The following is a 20,908-nucleotide window of genomic DNA, read 5'->3' on the forward strand; positions in this document are numbered from 1 at the left end:
TCAAATAAGCTTTGATGGTGTCCTTCAATTTCATTTATTGGAAGACAAATTGACTCTTCTTTAAATCTTGGGAAGCAAATAATGTTCTTCAGTACTTGCAACAGGACTAAGGGAAATTAGGCAGAAGACAAACTGTGCTTTCCTTCCTATTGAGAACTGCTACATTCCCCAAATACTTCCTACCTGAAGAATATGCTGTATGTTTTACTATCCAAGACGGTATCAAGAAAAAGATAAAACACACTAGATTTCAACCAGCCATCAGAGTCAGCCTTAGGTCATTATATAAATGTGAATGAACAGAGAAAAAAAAGAGAAAAAAGAGCCAACTACATGTTTCTTAACATTTAAAAATCAACATCAGTTTCCAAGTCTTTTCATATAACCCCTTTGCACAGAGCCTTCATTTATAGAAAATCTGGAAGAGATCTGGTTACATTCATCTTCTGCACAAAGCTACTGACCACCAGGAGCTATTTCATCATCATCAATGATTCATCATTAAATTCTTGTAAATGACTGTGGAACAGGAAAGGCAGAAGAAATTAATGCTGAAAAATGGAGGTCAGCACACATTGGGAAAACACATCTGCACATGGACATGCACTCTGTGAAAGGAACAGAGAATCCACCTCCAGTGGGGAACAGAACTGCAGTAAGTCCTTCAATAAACAAACATCAGAACTCTACTCCACAGCTGCCAGAAGAAAGACAGTGCTCATCATTATCAGTAAAATAGATCTGGGAAACCTCAAGCTAGAACATGAAATCCAAATCTCACTGCACTTTTAACACTGAGTGAAACTCTGGCAACTGCCAGAGAGAGAGGTTTGGAAAGGTGCAGAGCTCACTATAAAGAGGGGTAAAAGGAAGCTGGTGAGAATGCTCAGAAGTATGTGAAACATTTACATGAGGAAAAATTGTGGAATCTTTCAGGCTGGCGAATGATTGGAAAAAAGGGTAGAAACAGATGTCTATAAATTCAGGCGTAATGCTGAGAAAAAATAAATAGTTGTTCCTCAGTTATTTTCTCGTCACACCAAAAATGAGGATTTCACATCAAAAACATGCGTGTAATTTAAATACTTTCCCGCAAAGTGAAAAATTGGTAATAGCAGTTACATAACATTGCAGAGGTCAAAAGTTCAGGAAACAGCATTCAGAAAATCATTAGGCAAAGTTTATGGAAAATTGCTTCAGTGAAATTTTGTATAACCTCTGATTTGCTTTCCCTCAGCAAAAGAAATTCTTTAACTCATTATCTGGGAGGTAGGAAAAAAGGAGGTTTAAAAAAATAGCTATACCCTTGTTTAGGTATGTTGAGTAAGGGCAAGGGAGATTGGGATGCAGGGGATGGAGGAGGTCAGTCTTTTTATGCTTTTTTCTCCAAACTCATGTTAAAGATGTACTTTCAGTTGCACTGCAACTGAGTCTTTAAATGTCCCCAAGTTTTCAATAGAAGTTTGCACCATGACTGATTTTGTTCTCACCCAAACCCTGATTATACCATGGTCTGGAAACCACAATGGAACATGTATCTCCCCCTGTTCTCCCACTTCAGATGCCTAAGCTATAAAATGCAGCCCCCAGAATTGTTTGCTACAGCAACCAAGCAGTAGAACAATACTATTACTTGTTTTATGGCATTTGTATGCTAATCTAATCTTGCACAGCATAATATAAACCATGACACTTTTACATGGCAACTACCAACTGACTACTTCTATAACTAATACTTTTTGAAAGGGGAAAGAAACAGTAAGAATTTACCTTGCATAAGAAACTAATTATATCAAAGGAATGATGGATAGTCTTCTCTGGTCACCCTAACAGCACAATCAACATGCAGAAAAAACTGCATAATGTATTTTTGTAGCAGTTTCCTTGTACAGACCACTTGTGACACTTATGGGCTGGAACAATTCTACATATGGAAAAAAACCCCAAAACTACACAAATATTTAAACTAACATATGTCCTCAAGGTGTCAGGCAAAATAGTATCAGACATTAGGATGGAAAACTTACTGCATGAGAACAGCTATCTCCATCTTATAGCCAGTTATTTTTTCCTCTGGACCCATCTGGTCCCACTCCAACCACATATTTTTTTATTAAATTAGTTAAAGTAAGTGGTAAGCCCTGAAACCAACAATTAAACAATTTTGCCTTTTCAAAAAAATAAAGTTAAGAAAGAAGAGTGAAAGAACTATCAAATAATTTGTAGTCAAAGGAATTGCAGGAACCACCAAATCAACCACAAAGGCACAACATCAGGGAAAATTCTGAAAACCAAGCAATCAAAAACTAATTTTCGCTTCCTTCTCATGTCTGTATTTTGCCATGTTTAGAGCAGTTCAACAACCCTGCAGCTGTATCCCTATCTGCAGCACCATCAGCTTTCCAGAAGGTCTTCCATCAAGTATATGAAGACCTGTTGGAGACTTCAGCCACCCAGAGGCAGCACAACCAACAAGCATTTTCCAAGTCCCGCGGTGGTTGTCATAAACAAATCCAAGAGTTTTGAGCCAAATGGACCTCAGTACCATGAAGTTTGTAATAAACCTAACAGAGAAAGAAGGGCAGGAAGACCTTGCAAGAGGCTGGCTTGACAAATAAGCAAGGCTAGATTTAAAGTGTACTAAGACTTGAACTTAAGGCCTCCTACTGCACTTTGACCTCTCAGCTGGAAGGCAGCAGCCCCTGTGAATGCTTTCTCTGGATGGGACCACAGCCCATCCAAGCATCCAATCCCTTCCAGCTGTGGGATTCACTGACAACAGCAACCTCAGTGCTGCTCTTGGATCTCTCTGCCTGCTCACAGCCCCTGAGGGTGCTATCCAAAGTAGCCCATGAAGCTGCTGTGGATGTTTATGAGAGCAGAAGCCAGATCTGAATGCTCCTTACCTACCATCTCTTCAAAGGCTTTCACCACAACTTCTGAAGTGGCACAACTTCTACCAGAAGAAGTTTTAAATCTCTCAGTGTCGAGCATGTACAAGAATGCAAAACAGGCTGTTACTTTCAGTCTGGACAGAATAAAACACAACGACTATTAAAGAGCAAAAAAGTCTTCAGTCTTCAATAAAGTACTGAAAAAGTACTGTTTCTACTCTGATATCATAGTCTTAGTGGCAGCACAACTCAGTTCCTAAGGTAAATATGTAGTGGGGGAAAGTACACAAAGGTGGGCTACAGAGGCAGGCAACCATTGCGTTAAAATTGCACAAGATTGTCGAATTGTCCAGGAAGTGCTCAGTCCATTAACCAGGGACCTTCCAAGGATTTTCACTGTGATTTGCACAGTACTGTAATCTGAACAGTAGAGAGGAATTAACAGAAACACAAGGTATCAGCTAGCTTCTGTCTTTCAGATTCCCCTTCTGCTTTATAGGAGTCTGAACTTGAGTGTACACAGCGAGGGAAAGGAACTGTACCCTGGGGAGATAGCTCGAAGAGGAAAGAAAAGAGAAAGTACAACACCCATGACACAGCACAGAAATCAGGATTAGAAAGAAATGAGCTTTGAGGATTCAGCTGCAGTAGATGAAGGTTCAAAGGGTGACCCTTATGCTCTTGAGTTACCTCAGCAGGAACATCCTCTCAATCACAAGGGTAGACAAAGATCCCTTTTGAAAGGGGAACAACATTTCTTTCTGTTCACAGACAAGGCAGTAAAGTGGTGACCCTTTAAAGGACATCAGGGGAAACAATTTTGCTAGGAACTGAGATTTCTATTTGTGCACATATACCAAGCATTGTAATGACTACCAAAGAACAAACAGTAAAGGTTTCAGGAAAATTCTCCTGCCCACATATGAGTCAGGTTTTGAGAGTGATGAAGTCAGGGTTCTTCATTACCTTGTTCAAGGTTGGTATTTATTTCTTGTAGGTGGCTTTATCATATTTCCCTTGAAGTCAGGAGCTTTGTTAAGAACTGGACTACATCTGTGGTTACTTGGGGATAAAAAAATAAAGCTTTCCATCCCAAAGGATTAACAAGGATTACATAAATAGAAATTTGTGGAAACATGAGTCACAAAGGACTGGAGAGTCCAATTTCTACATGTCCAGGAGCTGTCAGAATACATGATTTCCTGATCTGCCAGAAAAATGCCAACATTTGGTTTTTCTTCAAGACAAAATTCCCCATGGAATGATAGTCTGTGAGACAGAGAGAAACTAAATAATTAAACCAACAAATCCAACTAAACAAAAAACTTCAACACAACACCCCCTACCTCTCCCCAGAAAAAAACAACCACCAACCACAAAAACAATTACAGTTGAGTAACAATAAAATTCATTTCAGCTCCACCTTCACCCAGTATTCTACATTCACAAAGCTGCATTATAGAAGACACTTGCATATGTTGAAGCTTCAGTATGCAACAGATGTCTAGCTCTGCTAAAAAACAAGATGACGTTTATTTTGTTTATACTCATTACTTAGATATGAATCAACATTCATGGCATGAACTGTGCCCTATTTTAGCAGCTTCTATTTAAGTTATTAAAATTAGATGTGTATGTCTTGGCCAAAGCAGAATATAACATAAACACAGGAGAGCAGTGATCTTAATACCCAAAGGGCTTTACTTGCATGTTTTAAAGTAGAAAGAGCTACACATGAAAGAAGAAAATAACAACCACATGGGTTAAGTGAACAATGAACAAAGGAAAATTCTTTCATAAAGCTCTCCAAAGAGAAAACATCCAAAACAGTCAAGAAAGTGGGCTCAAAGTAATACATGATTGAGACATGCTTACTCCACTTCTAAATACAATTTATTCTGAATTGTTAACTCAAGAATCTCATAATAGAAGACAAACTTGTGAAAGAAATCATCTCTTCCCTTAAATCTATGCAGTTTTTACTTAATGAGCAAGTGCTTTGGGTTCTGAAAGAGTCTGAAATTGCCAAGACCCTGCAAACATCCCCACTCTACAAACATGAATTATTCTAGTCTTCTAAATCTCCTTCTGCAAAACAGCAGCTCAGTGTGAGAAAACAGCCCACACAAACCAGAAGCAGTCTTTCACTTCTCACTTAAGCAAGACAAGAAATCAAACTGAGCCCTGTCTTCCAGTCAGCTTTAATTATTGTACTAGAAATACCACACTTCCACTAACAGATGTACCCCTTGGACACAAAATCAATAACTAGAAAGACTAGAACTTGCACACTGCACAATCATTTTCTATGAATTCCTTAAACACCCTTAGGTCTGGTCTTAGAAAATGGAGGTTATTTAAAAACTCTTTTAAAATAAATAGAAACAATTAGCACAACTTCAGTCTTTGTAACATTTTTATTTTCGCTCTGATTTAAAACACAAAAACCTGTAAAAGCACCATCATGTTGCACGTGATTCCTTCTTGCTACCAATATATACACACACACTGAGTCCTTATCACAGAGGTTATTCACAAGCTTAAATCCAAAGCTAAGAGCCAAGCCTGACAGCATTTAGGTATTTATACTGCTGCTTTTATATAGATAAAGGAAATGTACTGCATGAGCTGCTTCTCCTCCCCTGGAGGCTGGTGGTCAGGAAGGCAGATGTGCTCTGGACATTAGCTCCAAGTGCTACAAATCTCCTCCCATAAGAAGATCATAATATCCCAACGGAGGCAAGTCCCAGCTTCAGAGGAGCCAACGATGGATTTGAGCCGAGTGCCACAGGTGAGAAAGCCTTATGGACTGTAAGCAGTGAAGCAGAAGATGCTTTCTAATACATTTAACTCCATGACATTTGAATAAAAGGCAGATCTCAAGACTGCAGTGCACTGCTATACAGGAGGAATGTAACATAATTTTCCTGATCTGGAAGTGGCATTACATTATGTCACTATAACCTAGTCCCCACTGAATTCACATTCAGATTTTTTATACAATCTACTGGCAGGCTATAGAATAGAATTCTATCCAATATTAAAAATTCAGTTTAATAGATCTGATTTTTGCCTGGACAACTAGATAAAGTTACTCAAGAAAATCCAACTAGTCATCTCACTGGAAGCAGAGAAATGCCTTGGCACTATAATACAAAATTTATGAGCTATGGTTCCACAGCATAACTTTTATCCTGAAAGATTAAACTGTACCTTTTACATAAATAAAAATATTAAAGAGAGATTTTTTTTTAGAAGACTACTAAACTACCACCAATGATTCAACAGTGTCTGGGATAAAGCACATCCAAAAATATATGTAAACTCTATTACTAAGGAATCCAAATTATGATAGAAATAAAAATCTAGGGAAAATACACAGAGATAAGTAAATGAAGGGCTGTGAGAAAGGGTTAATTCTTAGACACATTTTTTAAAAGAGCATGACTCTTTTCTCTTTGGAAGCAAATTTATGCAGGAATACTTAACAGATATTAATATATTCTCCATGGAATAAGAGGAAAATCTACAACAGGTTTCAGGAAAAGCTGGATGAAATTAATAGCATTACTAAACATCAAGGCCTTATACTAGAGATTCTCTGTCTAATGCAATATGCAAGCAGAAAAAAAAAACTCATCCTTTATTTCCATTCCTTTACATAACAAAGCAAACATCTTTTTGGGCATCTAAATTAGCTATTAAGATTCTGCCAAGAGAAGACAAACTACCCCCTAGAAGGTCTACACCAGCACCTACAGTGTGCATTAAGAAATGCAGCTCACTCTTCCTCTGCTTTATCTAAGAGTACCAAAAGCACAAATTGTGTTGCTACACAAATAAAAAAAAATTCACTACAATCAGTGTGTCTGGGAAAGGAATTAATTCAGAATAATTATGAACAAAAAGCATCACTAGAAGGCATCTGAAATAATGAAAAATGGGGTGATTACTTACTGGAAATGGAAATTCTGCTATACTTTATACATAAGAATAGTAATATTGTTAATGAAAAAAGCTATATGCAGATTTATTTTAGCCTACTTCTTTCCTTTCCCCTTAAAGTATAACAATTAAACTAAAGCTAACTAATATGCCATAAATAAGATTTGAAGGACATGTTTCAGCAAGGACCAACAAATACCAAAGACGTAGAAGATTCTGCACTAAAATTCACCTACTTTTTTGAAAGACAAGTCTTCCTTTAAAAAGGATTAATAACTTTGCTAAAATTAGTGCTGCCTGTATTTTTTTCCAGATTCAAGCTTGTTGCTTGTTTAGAGCACTTACAAAAGGAAAGTTACACAAATCCCAGGATGGTTGGGGTTGGAAGAGACCTCTGGAAATCATCAAGTCCAACCTCCCTGCTGAAGCAGGCTTGCCTAGAACAGGTTGCACAAGATAATTCCAGGCAGGTTTTGAACATTTCCAGATAAGGATACAAAATCTCTCTGGACAGCCTGTTCCAGGGCTTTATCACACTCAAAGTACAGAAGATTTTCCTAATATTTCGATTACACTTCTTGTGGTTTGATTTGTGCCTTCTGTCCCTTGTCCCTTCAATGGGCACTACTGAAAAGTCTGGCCCCACCATTTTGACACCTGTCCTTAAGATTTGTATGTGGTGGCAGGATCCCATCTCATCTTAACTGGCTGAAATAAACAATAGCACAAACTACCAGTAATGTGCTCCTCTTTATGGTTCTCACCAGGAAAAAGTGCTCATAATTCTATTTTGGCTGGGTTTCTTGTTTTTATAGGCCAAATTCACTCAAGAAAGCCCTGATTTGTTGGGAGAAAAATCCCCCTTATGCCCTTGACCTTTCTAAGGAAATCTTTCCCTTTTCAAACTTGAAGTATACAATAGGTCAAGCAGTTTTAACTGACTCTTTAATTTTTATTAGACCATCAATTCAATTAACATTCCAAAAGTGATACTTTGGCACAATTCATATAAAACAATTCTTCCAAAGAAGTTCACTTAAATGGGCCTTTTATTGTTAGGACAAATAACACACTGAGAAGTTATGCAAGAATGCCAGCATGGTGTGCTGCACATCACATGTCAAACTCTGCAAGATGTGGTTAATGATCTACAGGATCATCTGAACATTATCTGAAGAATAAGGGTTGTTGCAATGTGCTTTTCTTCACAAAAAGGCACACACAAACCCCTGTTTAATAAGAATCACAAAACAGAAAGTACTGGGAATTTTTTGCTGCAGATTAGTTTTATTTCATATTCTCCAAGAAGATTATCAATGTAGGCATGTTCTGGCAGCAGCTCCAAAATAAAAGGCTAGTTACCACTTTTTTCTGATGTGTGGAAGAAAAGCCCCAAAAGCCATGTAGCTTTAATTCACAGCACACCTCCAAAGAACCAACAACTGAAACATGGGTAAAAATTTCCTGGTCTTTTTGACAGTTAACAGTGTGATAGTTTATGGAGAAATCTGCTTTTAGGTAAAAGCTTAATTTTCTAAAGGCAGCTAAACTAAAAGCAGATGCCTAGCAGCTTACACAGGTGCCCATCAGTTTCATCCTGCAGAGCATTCTGAGTCCCAGAGGTATCCAAGAAAGCTGATTACCACAGATGAAGCCTTCACACCCACAGCTCAAATATAATAAACATCCCTCAGTCATCTTGTCAAATTCTGTATTATTTGATCATTAATTAGTTTCAATATTCCCAGAACCATTTTTAATCCATGCCTGAAGAGTAGTTTGTCCATTTTCATTCCATAACTGGTAGTGAAGGCTTGCATTTCTGGTTCCCAATGATAGACCTGTCAGACACACTCAGTGAAAGGAGGAGACCAAGTTTACAGGGGTGAGAGTAAAAGAGGAAAGAAGAAAAAAATCATAAAGGAAAAAAACATTTCCAGAGCATGATCAGAGACCAAGTGTAATCCTCATTCAAATTTTACCTCCTGCATAATAAAGATGATAGAATTTCACTCAGTCCTTGTCTTGTGACTTAGAAGAAATTTGAATTCTATAAAGTATCTAAAGAAAGGAAAGTTAGCCTCCCACCAATTAGCTTGCTGGAGTTCAGCTTTCAGATTCTGAGTTTTCATAGACTTTCAGCTTTACAAAGTAATCTGTTCAAAAAACAAACACCCCTCCTTCAAACACCAAACTAAAAAACATCACATTCCCCAAACCCCAGAAAAACTCCACAGTTCTCATAAAAAGTAATCCCCTATGACTTAACCTCCTTCTTGTTAGGCCAGAGAAATGAGTCTTTTTTTCACTCAGAGTCTTTGCCTCTGGCATATTTCTCTGAACTAAAAATCCTACCCCTAGCTCCTTTCTCCCATCTTTCCATATTATTTTATTACCAAGAATGTAAAAAGAATATCACTGAAGTCACAATGTTACCTAAATTCTTGATGGCTTTTATCTCTCCCTACTTGTACTTTCCAGAACAGCTCATAGGTTCTGGGACAGCACAAGGTCCCAAGAGCTTGGTTTGCCATCTACTCCCAACTCAATGGACCTAGCAAAACACACTGCTGCCCAATGAATCTAGCTTAACCTGCTGCCAGCACCCCATAACATCAGTCTCTCTTCATTTGCAGCCTTATATGTTTGTTTAGTCTGTATATTTCTTGCTACAATCGTCTTTTTTATAAAGAGACTTGTAAACTCAGTGCCTTTGGACTAAAGGCATATTTAGGGTTTCTATCATCAGCAATGCCTTCAGCTGCACAATGCCTATATAAAGGAGAAGAAATATCAGAGAAGATTCCTATTATCCACAAGATTTAGCCCACTAGTTTCAGCTTTTCTGAAACAAAAGAATACCTGGAATCTGTTCTACTACATAAATGCAAAATTATATTTCTTGTTGCCAAGAATAAATCAGAACTTACAATTCTAATAATGAAATTAAGACTGAGCTTCTGAACTCACAAGAATTTTAATATCAAAACAGACGTTCCCATAGAAACAGTATGCTTTCCATCCAAAGCTATCACATTTCATAAAAACACAAATATGCTTTCTATCCAAAGTTTTAAACTTCACCATATTATGTCTAGCAATACAAAGCATTACACAGAGACACAGAGAAAACCTCCTAACCACACTACATAGCATGTTTTTGCCAACAAAAACTTTGGCTAAACCCACATTGAAAAAAAAAAACCCTATTTGTAGCTAAAGATTCCACTGATGTCTCCACAATCCTGAATAACTCTTACATTTAGCTAGCTGGATTCACTTTTTTCAAACCATTTATTTTATTTAGTTCTCTTCATGAACTGTGTTCATTTCTTGAAAAAGGAGATAACCCCAGAAGATTCAAGCACTTCATGTATTTTCAGCTGCCTGGAAGGGTAGTGCCTTGTAAAAGATGAACAGAACTAATCCTAGGCCTGCCAGACAGGCAAGTGTACCACAAGGTGCATCTTCAACACAAACTGAAAAAATGACACCAGTTTTTAACTGTTTCTCTCTGAAATCTCACAGCTGTGAAGGGAAATGTTTTATCTAAACACTGATATCTGGCAAAAGAAATAAGGGCCAAACAGACTGATGGGACACTACCATCCTATCTACAAATGCTCCACCAGAACTCCAGCTGAAATCTAGCATCAACACCATGCCTACTGAAAATGTATCAGGGTAGTAAATTAAGCTAATTAAGTTAAATCCATGAAGTTCCTATATGCCTCTACTGAAATGAGAGCAGGAATGCAATAATGAAACTAGAAATTTAAGTAAGTAAAAAAGCATTGATGTAAAATTCTTCTGAAACTATGTGTCTAAAAGAAAAGTTGAAACTGCTGCTTAGAAAGAAGTGGTCATTTGGCAGCTTTCCTTAAGGAAAATATGATTGGAAGGAAATCATAAGGGGAGGGGGAAAAAAGAAACCTTGGATTTACTTTGGAAGAGCTCTGCAGGAAACAATATCACTGAACACTTAACTGCAGCAGCAGAGCTTGACAGTGAAATCCCGTTCAGCAGTGAGTAACAAAGAGGCCAGTGACAGGACAGGGCTGCACAACAACCTGACCTAGCCAAGACAATCGCTTCTGGCCTCTGGGAGAAGCTTTTCAGCTTCAACACCTGCTGAAACACCATTTCCTCAAAGAAAAGTACCTTCTACAGAAAACAAATCATTTTCCACAGGGAGAGTTCTAAAAGCAGCTGGTTTTTCTTTGCGGTACCTGAAAACTTTTTCGCTTAATTTGCAATTCCTTTCCACAGGGGTAAAGGCACTGCAGATAAGCCCACTTCCCTACACAATTTCCAAGCAGGGGGTGTTGCCAGGTCCTTAACTTCAGAGTCACTCAAAGGAGACCTTCAAAGCCCACACCCCTTCCCAAAGCTTGCTCTTCAAACTGAGAAGCAGGTCCTTAGCTGAGGCAGGAATGCGTGGCCAGGTGTACTTTAGCACAGCCTGACTGGCACTGCAGGGCCAGGAGGTCACTCCACACTTATTGTTTTATATTGCTCAATAAGGAACTGGCAGATTAGCCCAGTGTGCTGGTTTGGTTGGGGCAGTCAATTTTCTTCACAGTACCCAGTATGAGGGTGTGCTTTGGGATTTGTGCTGCTGATTTGGGAAACTGCATAGACAACACACTTTAGCTATTGCTGAGCAGCACAGTATTAGAAAAAATCCTGTTTCTCATAAACTTCAATACATATTTTAACTTTAATTAACAGATAATACATACTTTAACCAATACATACCTTAAAAAAGAAATCTTGAAGACACACAAGCAGGCCATCCCTGTATGCTGAAAGACAATGTAGCCTACCTGGACTTCAACAAAGCCTTTGACACCACCTTCCATAGCATACTCTGGAAAAGCTGGCAGCCTACATCTTGGAAAGGAGCAGTCTTTGCTGAATTAAGAACCAGCTGTTTGGCTGGGCCCAGGACATGGTGCTGAACAGTGCTGCAGCCACCTGGCCACTAATGGTATCCCCCAGGGATTGGGGTGGGGGGGAACACGACCCAGTCCTGTTAATTATCTTTTTGGACTATCTGGATGAGGAGAAACCGAATCTACCTCCAGCAAGTTCATAGACAACACAAGTTGGGTTGATCTGCTGGAGGGTGGAAGGTTTGGCAGAGGGACCTGCACATGCTGGATCAATGGGGCAAGACCAGTGGCATGAGGTTCAACAAGCTGCACCTGGCAACAGCAACCCCAGGGAGCAGGACAGGCTGGGGACAGAATGGCTGGAAAGCGGCCCAGCAGAAAAGGACCTGGGAGAGGTGGTCAACAGTGCATGTGCCATGAGGAGAGGCTGAGGGAGCTGGGGTTGTTTAGCCTGCAGAACAGAAGGCTCAGCAGGGACCTTATTGCCCTCTGCAATCACCTGAAAGGAGGGTGCAGCCAGGTGGGGGTCAGCATCTTCTCCTGGGTAACCAGCAACAGGACAAGAGGACATAGACTTAAGCTGCACCAGGGGAGATTTAGGTTGGACATTAAGGAATAATCTCTTCACAGAAAGGGTGATTAGCCATTGGAACGGGCTGTCCCTGGAGGTGTTTTAGGAAAGATTTGACATGGCACTGAGTGTCATGGTGTAACTGACATGGTGATGTTCAAAGGCTGGACTTGATCTCAGAGATCTCGTCCAACCTATTTGATTCTGTGACATTCACCCAACCAGTGAGGGGGCTGGGGGTGCACAAGAGCAGCCAGGAATGCTGGGCCCAGCTAACCAGAGGGATATCCCACACCACATGGTGTCAAGCTTAGCAGATAAAGCTGGGGGAAAGGAGTAGGAAGTGGGGAATGTTCAGAGTGATGGTGCTTGTATTCCCAAGTCAACATTACACATGATGAGGCCCAGCTTCCCTGGAGATGGCTGAAAACTGCCTACCAATGAGAAGTGAGGAATGGATTCCTTGTTTTGCTTTGCTGGTGCATGCAACTTTTGCTTTACCCACTAAACTGTCCTTGTCTTAACCCACAACTTTTCTCACTTTTACTCCCACAGTTCTCTCCCCCATGCCCATGGGGCAGAGTAAGCAAGAGGGTGCTTGAAGCTTAGTTAAGATTGTCCTCCTAAATGTATCTCAATGAGCACTCTGAAATTCTACCACTCATCAGCATTCCTGCCAGCTCTCAGCAGAGAATTGTTAAGTCAGTGTCTGCTCACTACCTCACAGACAAGAAATTCTTCCTGTTTTTCTTCATTCTTTATTCCTGTTTTAAGCTGAGTTAGGTTTTTTAACTTCCTCATTAGATACTTTGCTATAGCCTTAGCTCATTACAACCTCTTTTTTTAAAACCAAAATTCCCCAAAGGATTTTTTGTAGAAGGGTTAACTACATACATACCAAGACAATCAGTACAATACACCATTTTTTGAGTGAGGAAACACCATTAACTTAATAAATATCTCAATTAAGGGAATTGACATTTTAGAGACTACAAAAAGAGTTTATTGTTACTCTTTGCAGACCCTCTTTGGATTAAATTTTGTATCCAACCATACATAAAATTAAATAGTCTACTCTTTTAGAAACATTCTTCTTTTTCCATATTATTGCTTTAATCCCAAACACATTATATGTACTTCTGCCTCCTGGCTGTCAGTCATTCCCTTTTTCCCATGTATAGGAAGCCAAACCATCAAGAAGCAGCTGTAAACTCTTTTGTGCACATCCACCCAAGGGGAGTGACCCATGGTAACACAGTAAGTTAGCTTTCTTCCACAGACCCACAGGAGAGCTTCAGAGCTTGCTCCCAGAGAGGCTGAAGGTGCTCCAACCTTCAAGAACAGGTTGGATGGGGGCCTGAGTAAGCTGATCAAGTGGGTGGTATCCCTGCCCATGACAGGGGGTTTGGAACGAGATGATTTTTAAGACCTTCTCCAACCCAAACCATTCTAGATTCATTTACAAGAGCATTAGCTATGGCAGTGCCTATTTTCCATCAGCCTCACTTTCATGATAATTCCTTCCATTAATATTTCAAAAGCACTACAAAGACAGGCCAACAGAACCCAGCCCTACTTCTCAGTGCTCTACTTACGGGTCATCCCAGGACATCAGCCAGAGGCTTTCAAGAGCCTGCAAGAAATTCATTATTTAGACAGGTTCAGGGATCTCCAGGCCATTTCTATCACAGCATCAGGCCACCAGAAGCAAGAGTCTTTTAGCCTTTAGTGGGAATGCATCTTTCCTACCACACAACCAGAGACCATTCTTTTCTTCCACAGCTGCAGGACAGTTTGGTTCAGTACATGCATGGGGCACTGCAGTGTAGAGAGGGACTCAAGTATATTGGCCATGCTTCCTTTTGAAGAGAAAATTAATTACTAGGCTCATATGTAGGCAGCCTCTCAAGCACTATTTCCATAAATCTTTTATCCTACTAGTATGTTTCCAGGTTAATTAGGAGTAGAGGACAGAAAGAAGAGAACTAGAAGCTCTTCTATTGGCCTAGCTTTTGCAAAACTGAAGTTAGTGCAAGAGAGCAGCTAAATGCTGGTATTCATCAGTGATCACTACTAGGTGAGGAGGTGGAAGGAAAGGTATCTTCAAATCACATTCACATTCCAAGAAACAGAGTCCAGGTTACACCAAAACACACTTGAGAGCTGGCAGGCTGTTTTGTAAGAAGTGACCTTCTGTGTCACATGTTTCCAAAGTGAGGAATGATTCTTGCACACGTAACAAAAACCACAGTTGTCTGAAATGCTTCAGGAAGCTCTGGGTATCAGATGCCCACAGCTGGTCTGCCCCTGCAGCCCTGCAGTTACTTGGCAAGTGTCTCTTATTTAAGGTTAAATCACTTTTGGTGAAATGGAACTGAGGCACAGTAGATAAATATATACCAGCTCCTGATTTGTAATGCTGAGTTTAACTTCCAACCACCCTTCACCAACAATTTGAAAAATATTAAAACTTTGCTAAATGTGTATAAATAAAGGACAGCTAGGTAGTTGGCCTTTATTTATACATATTTAGCAAAGTGTGGATCTTGCAAACTGAATTTAAAAGTCTACTGTTTTATTTTGTTTTTCAGAGAAACTCATATTAATAACATGGGACATAAAATTAGCCTCACTCATTATTATTTGTTCCTATGCTTTCAATGATTTATAGGCAGGTTCTCAACTAAGAACACAAGCAATGAATTCATGCATAATTAACCTTGAAGAAAATTATAACTGCTTTTATTACTGACCAGCTACCATCAGTTTCTATTCAGTTGAAATCTTCTTCACTGGGTACTTCTAAATAGTTGCTATTTGTCAAAAGCAGGAGGCAGTTCTGGTTATCCAGTGGGCTGCCTTCAGCAAGGATCAGAAGTGGGAGACTGTGCCAGACAGTGCTGCTACCTGGGTTTTGTGGGAATGCATTCAAAACTCGTTCAAAACATTAGGATAATTTTAGCACACGACGTGTGACTTGTGTTTTCAGAGCTTATGCTAACTAAGATAAACAAATGGCCTTTACATTTCCAGCACTACTTCCCCCTTTTAATTCTCCTTCCAGTTTCTCTGCCTACACACTTAAGAGCATATGTAATATCCACAGTTTAGGAGCATTAATGTGAGAATTAAAGAAACTGTAATCAGACAAGAGGCATGGTACATAAGCTCATCTCATTATTGTTCTCCAACCTGGTACAAAGAGAGTAGTGCTAAAAATCATAAACCGTTCAGTTCTGAACTTTCTAAACAAAATAAGCTCCCAAGAGCAATGTTACCACCGTCCAGTGTCTGCCCTTGCAACCCTCCTGCCAGAGGGGAAGCTGCTTACAGAAAGGGAACTGCTCACTGATTTGCTTGCACTGCATCCTCTTCTTCCATAATTAGGACAGAATCTCTAGGTCACAAAGTGTTCTGCCACTCAAAGAGAAGACAACTATTCCACTTCCACTGTGGTTCCAAGACTTGAAGCGAAAAAAGAAGTCAAACAGGACAACGTGGAAAGGGCACAAAACACAAGAACAGGAAGGGAGATAAGGGAAAAAATACAAATGTCATACATACAGCTATCTGCTGCAGGAGGGAAAGCTCACGTCCTAAAGACAGTGTCACAGTCTCATGAAAATAAGAAGGAATCATACTGATAGGGGTTGGAGGAGCTGAGCAGTTTGAGACATTTTTAGTTTCACAAAATTGGAGATTCAGTTTTTTAAAAAGCAACAGTCTGTATCAGGAAGGGAAACAAAATTAAAAATAAATTCACTTATTATACCAGTGGGGATCTTTTGTTTTGTTTAAAACACCCAAGTCTCACTTGCAGCAAACCACAAGATTTGATGATCCCTTTTATGAGGCTTGGAAGATGCTGATTCAACTACACACAGCTTTTTCTTTCATTTATTTTTGTACCTATAAGCCATTACAGATTCTGGTAATTTCTCCTTTTCTGAATGAATGAAAATTTTGAGAGCAAGTGATAGGTGAAATATAAACAAAAAAACCCTCTAGAATATTAACAAGATCCTTATTTCTACCTTCAACAATTAAAAAAAGAACAACAGATGTACAGATTTATATGCCCAGATCACAGATCCCATGATGAAGAACTGTCCCAGTCTCTCTGCAAGCCTCTCGAGTCCCTGGGCCTTACCCGGGTCGGCAGAGAGTGGGGGGGGTGACCCCACCACGGCCGACTGCAGGGAGACACTCTCTGTGCCCCGAGGGTGCTGAGGGCACTCAGGCTGGTTGCCTTTGCTGCAGCAGAGACGACCGAGACGTCGGTGGAAGAGGAAAGGGGCCGACTCCCAGCAGGGGATATTCCAAGGTTTTATTAAGGAGTCCCGAGGGAGCTCCTATACCTCAGGGGGTCCTCCTGCCGAGAGCGCTGGGGGATGTTCGAAGCTTACATTTAAAGGGGGGAGGAAACTAACATAGATAAAATCCTACTGACCAATAGGTATCTCTGGGGGATGGGTGCTGGGGGGACAGACATACAAAGCAGCGTATGGGGCAGGACTTGGGGGGTTGACCCTTGGCCCCTGGCTAATCACTCGACAACTTGGACCGAAACTTCTAGGTAGGGGGCTGGGATGTCGAGGTGACTGGCAGAGAGCCAGGGTGGGGGTTTTGGAGATCTTATCCCAGGAAAGGGATAACACAAAAGGAGGGGGGGGGGTGCAGTCTGGGATAAACCATTTGGGAAAAACATGGGAATACAAAACCAACTACTTCAAGGTATTACAAAATATAAGAACGCACTACAACAAAGAACAGAAACTGAATTTTTGAGGCCTTTCACAACAAAATCTCACATATTTAAATATTTAATGGTAGAATATTTTATATGACTACAACCTCATAAGTAGTCATCAGCTGCAGAATGTAAATAAAAAAATTTCCTTTTATTTCAACTGCACTGAAGACCATTATTTTTAAACTAAGTATTTAAAAGTGGTTGGATGGCTGGACAACACCTTTTCTCTGTATTTTGCAAGAATCTCCTGAAGTACAGAAGCAGTAGTTAGGAATATTAAATTATGTAACAGTATAGAAAATATGTAACTGTATCAAAAAGAAAGCTGAGGGAACAGGGAGAAGTATCTACATCAAATGCTCACACAGGTCTTTAGGCTCTCAGCAGGGATCCTCCATGAATGGCTTCTTGACAGCCCATGCAAAGCAAATTTCCATTCTCGTCTGCTTCCTAAGAGATGGAAAGATATACTAGAAAATTCAGAAACACGTCTGATATCTCCCTTTAAACACCATGTTAATAAGCACTCTTCTAGATTTCCTTCTTTCCACACCCAGGTAGGTGTGGAAATCTTGTATGTTTATTGAGTCGGTTGCCCTAAAGGAAGCTATCCTGACTCCTGTGATGTAGGATAGCAAATTACTTATGTAAAGAATTCAAATTAAGAGCAAAAACCCACTCACTTCCTTTGACCACCTCTGCTCTCTGCAGCACACTTGCATAAGTTAAGTTTAATCACCAACCTGAAATCTCACTTCCTAGGCATATCTTCAGGTACTGAATATGAAATTACAGTTAATCAAACACAGGAAAAGGAATTTATCACAGCTTTGATGCCTTTTGATCAACCCCCTGGATGTTGTACCCAGTGTTTCCCTGAAAGAAAGAAAATGATTCAGACTTGGAAGAGAAAATATTCTTTCTATTCCATAATTTTTAATGGCTCCAAATGTATCCACCACAGACTCAGCATTTTTCTAGATGGAGACCCAAACAAAGGTTATTTGTTTGGATATTTTGCAATAGCAAAATGTGACTCAGATGAGGGATTACTAAGTGTACCTTCAGTTCAGGCAGTAAAACACTGCCCCTTGGAAGCTCACATGGCCAGTGGCTTCAACACAAGACAGCAATTGCAGTGAAGCAAACAATTCATGTAGATATAAATGGGATTGCAGTGTGAAGTAAAGAGACTCAAACTAGCCCATAGAGTATCAGGAGAAACTCAGCCAAGGCACTGTGAGGCTGCTTAGGAGTTTCCCTGGTTTTGATATTTGTATCACCATAATGTGCATGTACTGAGGTGAAACCAGAAATGTACTCACCACACAGGATGACTCAAGGTAGGAATTGTACAACAACTAGCAGCCAGTTACCAGCCCCACACTTGTATTTTAAGTATCCACTGTCCCCTTCCTTCCAGCTGAAAGCAACAGTTAATTGCAAAGTCAGCAGAAAGACACCACAACCCTGACTGCCTAAGTTCAAGCACTTGGACATACAATAATAATTTTAAATTCCTATTTGTTTTCCATTACAGAATGTGACTGCATCCCAGTTAAAAAAAAAAAACAACAACAACAACAAAAAACACCACATCACCACAATTGGATCAATCTGTGTTATTTTGCATACATTCATCTCTACATTGCAGTTTGTGAAACATTCTGCTGCCACACTATTTACTCAGAAAACTACTGGGAAAAACATTTCCCATACCATCCCTGTGTTTTTCCCCTCATGCTCAAACTGAAAGAGCTGTTGTTTCTTAGACAGCTCAGCCATACATTTCACAAGGTCAAACTGAAGAATGCAAGAGGGCATTAGCAACTTGTTTTCAGGCCCAGAACACCTATGCCTCTGCATATACCCTCTAGGACACCAGTTTAACTGAAGCCAATAATCCAGTTCTTGGACACCCTTATTTTTTGCAATCTCTCCTACCAGATCCTGATCCATCAGGAAGATGAATTTCCATATATCTGCAATTTTTGTGAGCAAATTTTCCACTACATTTACATTGTTTTACTAACCATTCCTCTTGTTCATGTCTCCCTCCCTCATACATTTTCAGTATTGGCATAAAGCAGGCAGTATTTAAACTAATCTTTCACCTGTTGAGTCAATTTTGACAGATATCTGCAAAATAACTCCTCTTCCTTCAGTAACCAGGGAAGAAAAATGCAATGCCAGAGGCACAAACTCTTCTTCATCAGGGAGATTCTCCATACTGCTCCAGCCTAGAATCTGTGACTTTAAAAGATGGCATATTTAGTCAAGCCAAGAACTTGAACGAACTCAAGTCCTCTTGAAAGTTGCTCATGTTTGTAGAGCCACAATGCCTTGGCATGATCCTGGTCAGCTTTAGCCAAGCACACATCTCAGGTCACTGAGACTGTTCAGGGAGAGTCCTACTCAAACTGTTGAGTACTTTCCCACTTAGGCTAGAACAGCTCAGTCACTTTGCACACTATTAATAAATACCACATGCAAAGTGGGGATTTAACGTGGGGGCTGGAACACAGAAGGTAGCACAGAGGTTCACACACAACATTTACCTTAGCCTGCATCAAGTACTCACAAGGTGCCATAACCTCCCCATTAACTTGCCTCTGCAAGTCAGTACTAAAATTACACATTACAAATAAAATTCTGCTTTCAATAAATTCAGTTAGCTATAGCTGAATAAATTGTGTTACTTTTGTCTTCTGTTTATTTTTGATATGTATTTTTCACTATTCCCTCTGACAAGGTATTTATGTATTTTTACTTAATTTGCATACAAAAGCACTTTCAGCTGCAGTGAATTTGTTACCTTTGACTTTACTTGTGTATCACTGTATTTTAAATTGCTGGACACAGAAAATAGAACTTTTTTCCAGGACATTTCCCAGGCAGTTCATTATTTCTTCATATTTTTAATCCCCTCCCAATTTATTCTGCTCTTTTCAGGAAACATTCATGGCAAAAAAAAAAAGAAAAAAAAGTAATCCAGTGCACTGTTTCACAACAACAAAACCATGTTTCCAGGGATGGTCTAAAGCTTAAACTTTTATTCCTTCCTCTGAATCTGCTTCAGAGGCTTTAGATACAGAACTCACTGACAGTGAACTCTCTTCAGGAATTTCTGTCCCTTTGAGCTTCCACTCTTATGGTTTCCTTTGCAAGATATGAAAATATATAGCTTATAACCATGCACAGTAATCCCAAGGAAGCCACACCATGTGTGCATGAGGCACTGGTCCTCAGCCATCATTGTTTTACATACAACCATCATGAACAACTAATTGTGGCCAACATAATATTCTGCAAAATAATTTTCCCAAGGGCAGAAGGGAAATAAAAATGTTTTAAAAATTCATTAAAAATTTTAAAAATCAAAGACTCTTGCTGGTAACTGGACCCCAAGCCATGACTCACCAGCAACAAACTTAAGGGATTTTATTCTTCATGATTTCCAACCTCTATGATGTTTAGTTCTCACCTGTTGAGTGCAGGTACACACTCAGCAGCCTTCCTCACTGATGGTCCCTGATGCCCAAGACACTTTTTGAGGTGAAATCCCCTATGTCCTTCCAACAAGAAACCTCCTGAACTAAAGATACCTCACTACACATTCAGCAACAGCCAACCCCAGCCACTGCCAGAATTCCATCAGGTGCAGAAAGGCACACACATCAGAGCCCTCTCTGGCTTCAACAAACCCACCCAACCATCTCACCTGCAGCTTCTTATTCCCTGCTGGAATCCTCTACTTCCAAAAGTCAAAACCAGAATAATACCATACAGAGAAGCTGCTATCAGTGTAAGGAAATGTGTCCCCAAATCCTCCTCTTTGCTCTGTTTCAAT

The 20,908-nt window shown here is 39.8% G+C and overlaps 1 protein-coding gene across 1 annotated transcript in view; it reads right to left on the reverse strand.

Annotated features, from left to right (window-relative positions):
- RAB20 (RAB20, member RAS oncogene family) overlaps positions 1-20,908 on the reverse strand; it is a 29,130-nt gene that overhangs the window by 2,106 nt on the left and 6,116 nt on the right. The window lies entirely within an intron of this gene.

The sequence above is a fragment of the Agelaius tricolor genome, unplaced genomic scaffold (genome assembly GCF_023055355.1).
Source record: "Agelaius tricolor isolate 1412-34295 unplaced genomic scaffold, bAgeTri1.0.p SCAF_7, whole genome shotgun sequence".
NCBI lineage: Eukaryota > Metazoa > Chordata > Aves > Passeriformes > Icteridae > Agelaius > Agelaius tricolor.